This window comes from Lactuca saligna, chromosome 9 (assembly GCF_052625555.1).
Source record: "Lactuca saligna cultivar CGN05327 chromosome 9, ASM5262555v1, whole genome shotgun sequence".
In the NCBI taxonomy this organism is placed as follows: Eukaryota; Viridiplantae; Streptophyta; class Magnoliopsida; order Asterales; family Asteraceae; genus Lactuca; species Lactuca saligna.
Genome location: NC_136425.1, coordinates 14,926,466 through 14,936,319, shown reverse-complemented (window position 1 = coordinate 14,936,319; position 9,854 = coordinate 14,926,466). Strand labels below are relative to the sequence as shown.

At 34.4% G+C, this 9,854-nt stretch overlaps 1 long non-coding RNA gene across 1 annotated transcript; it reads right to left on the bottom strand.

Moving 5' to 3' along the window:
* Nucleotides 1-4,299: 4,299 nt before the first annotated feature.
* Nucleotides 4,300-5,967, bottom strand: LOC145014293 (uncharacterized). Its single transcript, XR_013665480.1, has 2 exons — nt 5,577-5,967; nt 4,300-4,666 (listed from the first exon to the last, which is right to left on the bottom strand). It is a non-coding gene; the product is annotated as an uncharacterized LOC145014293 (long non-coding RNA).
* Between the last annotated feature and the right edge of the window lie 3,887 nt (nt 5,968-9,854).

The window sequence follows — 9,854 nt, the reverse complement described above, 5'->3', positions numbered from 1 at the left end:
TTATTAAGTCCCTTTTAAGCTTAAGAGCTTCATTTACACACGCATGAACATAAAGTTAGCAACTTTACGTGGTTTCCATCTCAAGGAAGTTAGACCTATGTTTTGTGGCTATATCTTCAAGGATTAAGTGCTTCTTGGTTAAGCCCTTGCACTCTCAAGCCTTTTTTATTGGGTTTGGACCCCTTTTGGTAATCTGTATGGGAAAATATGGAAACTTTACCCTTCTAAGTCTCATCTTGGTCTAGATCTGAGCTTTGGAGCTCTTGGAATCAGAGAGAGTAGCTTATTGTATTAAGTTGTTGAATCTCAAGCAAACACAGTGTGTTTGCAAGCCAACACGGCATGTTGGCTAGGGATTTCCCGACTATCTGGATGAGGGAAGAACATGGCGTGTCCAAGGGGCAACACGGCATGTTTGGTCGTCATGGGTTGTTGACTTTGACTTTGACCAGAAGTTTGATCAACGTGACCATGGTTTATGTTAGGCTATGTTTTGGCCAAATTTGGAAAATTGGGCCAAGTATGGGCCTAGAGTGATTATTTGATTTTGGGACTTCATAAATTTTGAGTTTGGGCATTAGTCTTGGACCAAACTAGGTGAGGGGTAAATGGTCTTTTTTTCCCAAAGAATGGACTGTTGGATATGGTTATGGATTGGGACCCAAATGTTGATTGGGTGCTATTTTGATATTGATAGTTCGGGGATCTATCATCCAGCAGCCATGGATTTTCTGTGTGTTTTGTCTGTGCAAGGTGAGTCTCCTCACTATGTTTAGTGGGTCGAAGGCACCGATGTCGGCCCATGATTTGTTATGCTTAGTATGCTTTTTATCGACGTGACTCTTGCATATGTTATGTGTTTTATGTTTACCGGGCGGGGCCGGATGCTAGGCAGGGCCTGATGAGTATATTGTATTTTAGTTATTTGTATTTGCTTTATGATTAGCGGGTACAACCCGACGTCAAGCGGGACCCGAAGGCTAGTTTGTATGGTATTTATCTCTGTGATTATATCATGTGGATTATGTTTATATATTTATATGTTTATACCAGGCGAGGCCTGATGACTGACATATATGTTTACCGAGCAAGACTCGATGTCGAGTGGGGCCCATTATGTCATTTTATGTATGTGCGGTATAAGGTATCTTAGGGAACTCACTAAGCATTGTGCTTATGGTTTCAGTTTATGTTTTAGGTGCTTTGGTTTTCAAATGGAAGAGTTCGGGATGGTTGTAGGGCACACACCACATGTTTCTGTATTCTATGATTTACTCTGATTCGATGATGTCTTGTTACATCTTGATTACCTTGGTTTTATGCAATATGTTTTAACGATTAATAAATCTAAAAACAAAAATTCATGTCATTATTTTTGGGACGTTACAAGTTGGTATCAAAGCCTTGGTTTGAGGGATTTAGACATACTCTCGGGTGTGTCTGAACTCAAACTAAGGATTTGTTAAAGTTTTCAAAAAGAAAAGTATTTTTAAGAACAAAGTTTTTTAAGATAAGAAAGGGTGTGGTGCATGCAATCAGCCGAACTCAAGTAAGTTTCTCCCAAAATAACCATACATGCTATTTGGTATGATTTGATTTATGAATTTGTGGATTGCATGCAAGTTAGGGGTAAGGATCTTCTCATTTTTTGCATGATAGAATGCTAGGAAAGATTCAAAGACCGACAGGAAGTCATACAACCTAGATCTCTTTACTTGATAGGGGGTCGGATAGAGGGTCTACTAAACTAATAGGTCTTCAATTTAACAAGCAACAATTAGTTTAAATGTTTGTTCTCATTTCATTTAGACTAAGAAAATATTTTCTCCGTAGTGGTAATAAAAGCAATAGATTACTCTTTGGATTTGGTGATTCTTAAAACCTAATGCTAATTAATTTTCACAAAATTACATGCTTCATTAGTTTTGTGATTTTGATTTAGGAAATGTGTTATGAGCTTCTCTAGTCATTTTAATACAAAAGAAAAGTTGAGGCAAGTTATGCTTATAAATTGCTATACCCAAGTTAGATTATAAACACAAGTATGCACCTTGGTATTCTCATGATTATTTAACCAAGTGTTCAAGTGATGAAAATCCAAAGTCAACCACCTTTCTCTTATTTTTACATCAAACTTTTCTTTTGTTGAATTGTGTTTTTAAATCTTAGTGTAATTCTAGTTTTTTTTAAGCATCTCAAAAGATCAAAATCCCCCAATTTTATTTTATTTTAGTTTTACAAGTGTTTGTACAACAAGATTATCATAGAGTTATAAAATTGAATCAATCTCCGTGGATACGATCCCTTTACCAGTATACACTATTTTAGTGTGTAATATTTAAGGTATTTATTTTGTTGGCTCAACAACCACCAACACCAATGCCGACCCATGATTTTTTATGCTTAGTATGCTTGTTGTCTACGTGACTCTTGCATGCGTTATGTGTTTTACACAGTGTTGTAGACATAGATAGGAAATAATTAGAATTTTGAAAAAATTAGTCAAACTCGAGCTTGGCAGTCATAGACAGGAAATAATTAGAATTTTGAAAAAAAAAATTAAAATATTACACTAAAATTTTAAGCTTTCAAATTTTAAAATATTATAATAAATTTTTAAATTTTCAAAATTTTAAAATTTAAAATTTCCAAATACTTAATTTTTTAGGAAATATTAATTTTATTAATTATTTAGTGTCTCCCATTAATTGCCGATTGATCCCCGTCGAGTCTGATTAATCGTTTATCGTCAGTCGACCGCCGAATTACCACCGAACGATTTTTACAACCTTGGTTTTACGTTTACTGGGCGGGGCCCAATGCCAGACAGTGCCTGATGAGTATATTGTATTTTAGTTTTATGTATGTGCTTTATGATTACCGGGTACGACCCAATGTCGATTGGGGCCCGAAGGCTAGTCTATATGTTATTTATCTTTATGATTATAACATGTGTTGTATGTTTATATGCTTACATCGGGCGGGTCCAACGCCAGGCGAAGCCTGATGACTGACAAATTTGTTTACCGAACGGGACCCGAAGCACAGTAGTGTCCGATGAATGGCGAGACCCCTTATATGATTTTATGTATGTGTGGTATGAGATATTTTGGTGAACTCGCTAAGCTTTGTGCTTACGGTTTCAGTTTATGTTTCAGGTGCTTTGATTTTCAAATGGAAGAGCAAAGGATGGTTACAGGGCACACACCATATGTTTCTTCATTCTGTGATTTACTCTGATTCGATGATGTTTTGTTAATTCTTGATTACCCTGGTTTTTTGGAAATAATATGTATTAACGATTTATTAATCTAAAAACAAAAATTTTATGTCATTATTTTTGAGACGTTACACATTATTTCGTGCGTCATAACTATTATTGACTTTTAATGACACATAATTGATTAAATGATGACTATTATTGACATTTAATCACATTTTGTGGTTTATCATTACTATTATTGAATAACTTAAAATTATTTATGTGTTAAATATTGATCAATTAACATCATGTATGCTATTCTGATAAACAACTTCAATAATAGACATATTATACGAATTGTCTCATAAAACCCTTCAATTGTTACTGAACTTGTGTTTGTCTTCGTTGTATTTCTATTTGCATATCTATATTTACCTGCAACAAGCAACATGTTTTCACCACTTAGTAAGATCTCTCGAAGTGCAATGTTAAAATAGTAAATCTTGAAAGTATGCTCCTATATATAATAACCAAACACTGGTTTTTTAACCGATCAGTGGTTTTTTAACCAATGAGGAGGAGTCTCAAGAATAGGAACCTTCAACAATCATAAGTGCATTATGTAAAGAAACACAAGAAATAAACACATGTTATTGCCGAAAAGTGAAAACATATTTAAAAATGTACCTTTCCAATAGGGTTCATCTTAAGAAACTAAGAAGTTTTATAGGAAGGTTCTAGGGCCTCTTTCCTCAACTATCAATAAATTGCTAAACAGCTTCTATACTTTTAAATAATTCAATTAATTTTAAAATTAATTCAAATTAAATTAATTATTAATTAAATAATATAATTTTTAATTAATATATTATTTTCATAATACATTAATAAATCAATTATCTTAATTTATTATTCAAATAATAAATTCAAGCTCTCTCTAAAAATCATTATGTTTAGTTGCTAGTTTTAAAAGCAACCCAAAAAGATTGTGTTACTATCAATTTATGTATATATTAATTATATTTATGGGTTTAAACACCTAATCCAACAACTTGATCCCTATCTAAGATGAAAAAAACTAAATTGCCCTTAATAAATATTTTCTAATATTCTTTTATTATTTTCATATTATTAATAAATTAAAAATAAAAAAACTATTCAAGAATGCCCTAAAAGCCTATGCACGACGACGTCAACTCTTCCCCCTTCTTCTTCACTTCGTCTATTATTCCACCTGCATCACCTCCAAACTATCGAAACTATAGCCACCATCGACTGTAGATTTACTCCACAATCCCCTTATCCTTCTCATTCTTGCTATTTACCAGCAACATCGAAGAACAACCTATAACCCTCCTTCTTTTCTGCCTTTTACCCATCTTCGGTCTTGTATGCAGCCACCACCATCCACCCTTCATCCCTCTTATCATAAATGCCTGCATCTCCTCCTTGGTCGATTACATCCTGAAGTGTGTACACTCTGTAAGCCTCAATTACAAGTCAAGAAAAAAAATACAAGTCATAGACACCCTGTTTGAGGGAAAGCCACAAAAACAGTCATTAGCGATTTTTGAAATCGACGTTATCAAGAAATTGATTGTAGTTTCAGAAACCCCATATGATTTTTGGTTTTTGTTTCATAGATCGATGGTCGGTTCCTTAGGATTGATTTTGATTTGATTTTGGAATCGGGATTTCCAAATCGTTTGTAAACTGATATCATAGAAATCAGTTGTTTTCCACCCTCGTTACGAAAAAAAACTCACCTACAACTCTCCAAATACTCGAGCAAATGAAAAAGTTGACAAATTAAAAGCACAAAATAAATTGGTTATATGTTAGCAATCATCATGAGTGAATAACAATTAACAAATGCCTTGGCATACAAGAACCAAAGGTCAGAAATTATGATACATGAAGATGCCAATCTCATGAGACACAGTAGTAATCTGCCAATATATCTCCAGTGTATGGGAACTGGATACAAGAAAAGACATATAAGTTCTGATTATTGAGTTGTTGACAAGAATATTCAAGAAAACTAGAAGTCTTACACAAACTGCATTACCAAACCGTTAATCTCAAGCACAAGAAAGTATATCTAGGAAATACAAATGAATACATTTATCCCCTTCAAAGTAAAACCAACTGATATTAACTTGTTTGTAAGAACAGTTATTTGGTTTAAAGCCATCGATATCATATGTGCCTTATCCAAGAGCTGACATTACTTTTTTCAGAAAAAAAAATCAAAAGTTAAATATTCGATAGGCACCAATTCAACGAATATTCAACAAAATCTTTGATTGCAACAACAAAATAGGGTTACAATCGAAATAAAAACTTGGATTGACATGAACAACAACAAACTTACCAGAGATTGCAGCAACTTTCTGCGAAATAAGAGGATTCAATGTTCTTCGTGATGGGGACGTGAAGGCGAAAGCGTGAAGAGGATACCAGATTGATGATGAATAAGACCTTGATGATTCCCAAGCCCAGCTGGGTAAGTCGATGAACCGCCGAAAATCTCGAATGGATACCAACCCGATCCGAGCAAAAATTATGAAAGGAGACTACGGTGGTAGGGTGGAGGTGTTAGTGTTGGTGCTGCTGACGAGGGTGCTGCTCAAGATTGTAATCTCGTATGGGTGTGCATCGTTGGGTTGGGGACGAAGGGTATAAAAGAAGAGAGAGAGATGCGAGGAGATTATGTCTGATCTATTTTAGAAATAGAAAGAAAATAAAAATATTGAGAAATTACATCCTCTCTTACTTTTTGTTTCTAAAAATTTTTCTACTTAATTGTTATTAAATGATTCCATAAATGTTATATTTAATATTCATTTAATGATATCTAAATTTTTTTTTGAATTGGCAAATAAAATAAATAGATAAACAGACATCTAGCAAGTAACTAAAAGCTAATGAGTACAAGTAGAAGAATTTAAACTAACAGATTACAAACATGAAAATGGATTACTACACCAATTATGTCACACCATATTAGAGTTTTCCTTCCTATTTTTCATCCACAAGAACAATGTGGACTGAATGATATCAGCACATTTAGCTGGGGGCGTCTTGAAATTATGAAACACTCTATCATTTCTTTGTTTCCAAATACCCCAAAGAACATCATAACAAATCCCCAAGAGCAACCTCCTTTTGCTTTGATTATTCGACCAATTGTTGGCAAAATCCAGCAACTCGACCACGGTTCTTATTGGGGGCATCATCACACCGCACCATTTAAAGATCCAGCTCAGTACTTCAGTTGCATATTCACACCCAATCAAAACATGATCCGAATCTTCCTCCCATTCATCACAAAGACTACATTTTATATCTCCCACAGATACCCCACGTTTTACTAGTGCTAACTTTGTTGGAATTTTTCCCAGTCATGCCCTCCATATAAAGCAAACCACCTTTACTGGAATTTCACGAATCCATTCGAATTTCCTCCCGGAAATAGGTAAGCTCCTATCCCACATTTTTCGTAGCGCATTGACAGCAAAGATGCCATCCGAAGTTAGCCTACATGTCCAAGATTCAACTGCAGAATTTGTTTGTTTACATAAAATGTCCTTAGATGCTATGTTCTTTTTTCTCAGCTCTTTACATACCCCGACAATATTTTTCCAAGTACCTGGTAGTCGATTATTAGCATAATAGTCATCTGGTTTTGAGTTCAAATTATGTATACCCTTAATAACCGCAGTCCAAATTGTTGATGCTTCAGTCCTCAATCTCCTCCACCACTTAACCATTAAGGAGATATTCAAAGATTTGATCGTTCCCATGCCTAAACCCCCAGCCTCTTTAGAAGCAGTAACAATATCCCATGCGACCCAGTGGATCTTCTTTTTGTCTCCAGAATTTCCCCACAGAAACTGCCTTCTAAATATAATAAACTGATACATGTAATCATTTAATTGGATAGAAGTATTTGTAGGAACAAAAGTAAAAGAATATTTAATTTCATAAAAATATTTAATTTTTGGGTAAGGGAAAAAAATGTTAAATTTTGGTAAAGAGGGAAGTTGGAATTTTTTAGAAGTGAATTGAACTCCATCCAAATCGAAAAAATTGAACTCCCTCCAAATCATGTTTTTAAAAAACACTTATAGTGGCGTTTTTTTATTTTTCTTTTATTCTTACAATTTATACTTTTAGATATACATAAAAAATAAAACGTGATTATAGAATACTTTTGGTTACATGATTGATTTTTTAAATATCTTAATAAAATACTTATAGCCATATGTTATTTTTTTTATATTCAAAATCATTAAATTCAGATTTACATATGAAATTAAACTCTCGTTGTAAAACACTTAGGATATATTTGGCGTAATAGCTGAAAAGCTAGTTGTTAATTGAAAAACTAATTGATAACTGAAAAGCTAACTGTTAAATTAAAAGCTAGCTGATAGTTGAAAAAGTAGCTGATAAAAAATAAAGTTTGGTAAAACTAGTTGAAAAGCTAGCTAAAATATATAAAATTACATAAAAAGACATGTAAGATTAAGTGTTTCTATAATTAATTAAGGAGTGTATTTGGAAAATTTTAAAAAACCTCTTAAAAAGCTAACTTATAAGCTACTTTTTGGCTTACCAAACACGACAATATAAAAAAACTCGAAAAATTATAATCACACATTTTTTTTAATCATTATTTTAATAAAAGAATAGGTTTATTCTCCTATTGACAAGTGTTATTGTGACATCCCCAAAATCTCGGCCAGAAAAGACCGATTTTCATTTATGCTTTTAAAATAAATTCAGAGTAAATCCTTTTGATTTGAAAGAGTTGCGGAATTTGTTCCAAAAAACAAAACATGATAAAACAATGTTTACCAAAGCATTTCATAAAAGAAATGTATTTTTCATTATATAATCAAAACTCGGGGTGTCATGTTCCGATATAGACCAACAAGCATAAATGATAACATTACAAGTCATTCAACAAATATTTACATATACAGACTTGTAAACAAAACAACTTGATGGTTCATCCATCTTACACCCTTGCGCCACTTCCTGTAATACAAATAAAACTGAGTGGGTCAGGCTTGGGAGCCTGGTGAGCATATAGGGTTTTCAACCCACAATAAATAATTAAATTAATTATTATCAACCAACAATAACCCAGTTACCCATTCCTGTTATTCTCACTTTATGTCCGTAAAATAACTAACACAAGGGACCTAATCTAAGAATATTTTCATCAGGGTGACAACACATACTGCGGGGTTTCCTCAGCAATATAAGTCAAATAAGGCAACCATGAGGGGGATGGAATATCTAGAAAAGTCTGTGGTTATGAGCCTGCTAGCGTTCCACTGGACTATCTAGAAAAGTCCGTGGTCGTCATCTAAATTCCGCTAGATGACTGGATCAAAACAACAACGAGGCCTTTCATCTGTTTATTACACACCAATTATCTACCCATGTTCTACCCAACATATTAGTAGATAAAAACATACATTTTTATACATATTTTCAAAACTTGTATAGCATCCTTGATCAATACATTTTCCATATAACATATGAGGCACACATACATAACACGTATTTCATATAGAAATAATCAGATCTGTAAGATAGAAGAAAGTGAATATACATTCACACACATAACAACAAAATATACACATAACACGTATCTCGTATAAAATATTTCATAGTTATACGTTAGGAGAAAGTAACAACGCATTCACACGTATAAACGACAATAAACTTAATACACTCAAACCATACTTGTATTATTATTGCGTTTATGAAAGGTAGTATACACTCACTTGATCAAAAGATGATCGGACAGCACTACGGCTTGCAGAAGTCGTAATCCTCAGCAGATCTGGAAGATCTCCACAAAAATCGAACTTCTCGCGGGCAGAGCTTCGGCTCGTAAACCGCACTTGTCGGGATCTTCGGGATCTCGGGACTCGGGAATATTACCGAGGCTTCGGGGGTAAAAACGCAGAGCTTCGGCACAAAAACTGTAACATCCCAAAAATATAGTCTGAAAATTTCGTTTTAAATCAGTAATAAAACCATATTCATCAACGTCATATAAGAATCATAAACAATGTATATCAAAATATCATAACAACTGTCAAACATATAAGAGTATAAACATCCCAGGCTGAACAAATGGTGTGTGCACTGCAATCTTCCCGAGCTCCTCTTTTGAAAACTGAGTACCTGAAACCAAAACTGAAATTGTAAGCACGAAGCTTAGTGAGCTCCCCCAAACTACCATATACCATACAATAACATATAAACACATACTGGGCCTTGCCCACTGCATCGTATCGAAGTCCGAAAACTGCATCAGACCGAAGTCCGGTACTGACTGGGACCCCGTCCCCTGCATCGGACCAAAGTCCAGAAGTAACTGCATCGGACTGAAGTCCGGAACTGACTGGGACCCCGTCCCCTGCATCAGACCAAAGTCCGGAAGTAACTGCATCGGACCGAAGTCCGGAACTGACTGGGACCCCGTCCCTTGCATCGGACCGAAGTCCGGAACTAACTGAACATAGCATATCATAAACATATCAACTAGCATGAATACATATAGCGCATACTGCATCAGAACAGAGTCCGGAACACATAACACAAAACATGCTTGAATCACAAAGAC